At 38.1% G+C, this 2,509-nt stretch overlaps 1 non-coding gene across 1 annotated transcript; it reads left to right on the top strand.

Annotated features, from left to right (window-relative positions):
* The first annotated feature begins 1,671 nt into the window (after positions 1 to 1,671).
* On the top strand, positions 1,672 to 1,776 carry LOC115870954. Its single transcript, XR_004047015.1, has one exon. It is a non-coding gene; the product is annotated as a U6 spliceosomal RNA (small nuclear RNA).
* Positions 1,777 to 2,509: the final 733 nt, after the last annotated feature.

Genomic DNA, 2,509 nt, shown 5'->3' with positions numbered 1-2,509 from the left:
GCATGTCGCCCTGCTCCAGGGATGGTTCTCACCTGAAAACATGTCAAAAGTATATGCCATAAAGCCATACCATCCTTGCCACTTGCAAGCATTCTATCAGTACGTCTTAAAAAGCAGATTTGTTTGCCCTCCTAGCAGTCCACAGTGCCATGAATATTATTTTCCAGCACCATAGTTCAAATGCATCAATTAACATTTGGTCTTTGTGTAGGAGGCAATTGAAAATAACATGGCTGTGTCAGGCAAACCTCGGTCCTCAAAGAAATACCTTTGCTTTCCAACACTTTAAAGAGGTCTTTCGCCTAATGTAATGTGCCATTTGATCTCTTGACTGCTGCTTCCATGAGCATTGATTGTGAATCCAAGCACGATAAATTCTTTGACAATTTCAACCTTTTCTTCATTTATCATGATGTTGTGTGTTAGTCCAGTCGTGAGGATTTTGGTCTTTACAATGAATGCAAATTCATACTGAAGGTTGCAATCCTTGATCTTCATCAGCAAATATTTCAAGTTTTCTTCACTTTCAGCAAGCAAGGTTGTGTCTCCTGTACAGTGCCAGTTTGTTAATCAGTCTCCTTCCAATCCTGATACCACACTCATTTCCATATAATTCAGCTTCTCTGTTATGATTCATGCACATGTTCCAAATGAGCACAATGATGTATTCTGAAATTCCCATTTTGCTCAAGGTTATCCATAGTTTTTTGTTTTTGTGGTTGTTTTTATAATCCACTCAGTGGAATGCCTACATAAAATAAACAAACAGAAACATTTTTCTGTATTCTTTGCTTTCAGGCAAGATCCATCTGATATCAGCAATGATATCATGTCCATTTCTGGGTCCAGCCTGAAACTCTGGCAGCTCCCTGTCAATGTATTACTGTAATTGTTGGATGATCTTCAACAAAATTTTACTTGCATGTAATATCAATGATATAATCTATAATTTGAACATTCTGTTGGATCTCCTTTCTTTGGAATTGCTACAAATATTAATCCTTCTAGTCAGTTAGCCAAAGAACTATCTATCAAATTCCCTGGCACAAATGAGTGTTTCCAGTGCTTCATTAACTTGTTGAAACAATTCAGTTGTATTTCATCAATTCCTAGAGCCTTGTTTTGGCTACTGCTGTCAGTGCAGCTTGGACTTCTTCCTTCAGTCCCATTGATTCTACCTCTTGAAATAGTTGAATATCGACTAGTCCTTTTTGGTACTGTGACTGTGTATTCTTTCCACTTTTTTTTGTTGCTTCCTGCACCATTTAATATTTTGGCCCAATAATTTTTCATTATTGTAACTCTAAGACTGGAATTTGTCTTTAGTTCTTTAAGTGGACAATAAAGGCTCCCATCTTCTCAAGTTTATATGCTGGGTGTGTTCTTCCCATTTGCTTTTCTTATTCTCAGTCTGTTCTAAGACCTACAGACTGAATTGACTCAGTTGAATTGACTCAAAACATAATTATCAGTAATCCCATTTTACACAATTACTTATTGTTGCTTTCATAGCCATTGTGATTCCAAGCAAAGCAAAGTCTTTTATAATTTTAATCCTTTTCCCATAACATTGGATTCTGGCATATGGCTTCTTTTTAATATATATGCATTTCCCCAATGAGTGGTGACCCAGAAAAGATAAGGCTTGAATTCCAAATGAACACATATATCGCTCCCTTTGGCAGCACACATACTAAGATTGGAATGATACATAGGAGATTAGCAGGGTGCCTGCATAAGGCTCACATGCAAATTCATGAAGCATTCCATATTTTTAAAAGAACAAACAAAAAAAACCTCCACAAATGAACACATAAAATACCTCATGATTCCTGATTCATTTTTTAATGTTCTAATGATTACTATAGTTATAGTCGACATACAATAATTCTAATATTTCACTTATAATTGCTCTATATAAATATATTGGGAAAACCCTGTTTCTTTGTAATTAATCATTTTCTACTTTTATGAATTTCACGTTGAAAATGATTTTGGAGGTGGTTAAGCAGATCTCACTGACCTTCCCCTGGAAGCATGTGAGATGGAATTCAATGTGTTCTCTGTGTCATCGTAGTGCTGCTCCATGGGACTTCTTGGAGGGTTGCCCTAGACCCAAGACTCTGAAGGAGTTAGGGTGGGCGCTTTTTCTCATCACATATAAAAGAGAAGAACCTGAGAAGTTCAGACGACTCTCACCTTTGAAGAGAGAATACTGGGTAATGTTTATCTGAGCCCCTGTGAAGACCCATAACCTGAAAATGTAGAGCTATTGACCTTACAGCGGCACCAGGGGCAGCTCTAAAGTGTCTGGAGGCCCCTCAGAGATCCTCTGTGTGACTGAGCCCATTAATCATAGAGCATACATTGTTGCCGGGACCTCAAAGAGCAGTGCATTTTACTACCTTGTTACCTCAAACTGCAGCTGTGAAGGTACACCCCCCCCTCCAAAAAAAAAGGGCAATAAAGGCTCCCATCCTCTCAAGCTTGGAGATTCTAGCCTCTCCTA

Source organism: Echinops telfairi, unplaced genomic scaffold (assembly GCF_000313985.2).
Source record: "Echinops telfairi isolate 266 unplaced genomic scaffold, ASM31398v2 ScPeMD7_3509;HRSCAF=4178, whole genome shotgun sequence".
Lineage (NCBI taxonomy): Eukaryota > Metazoa > Chordata > Mammalia > Afrosoricida > Tenrecidae > Echinops > Echinops telfairi.
This window is presented reverse-complemented; position numbering and strand designations above follow the sequence as displayed.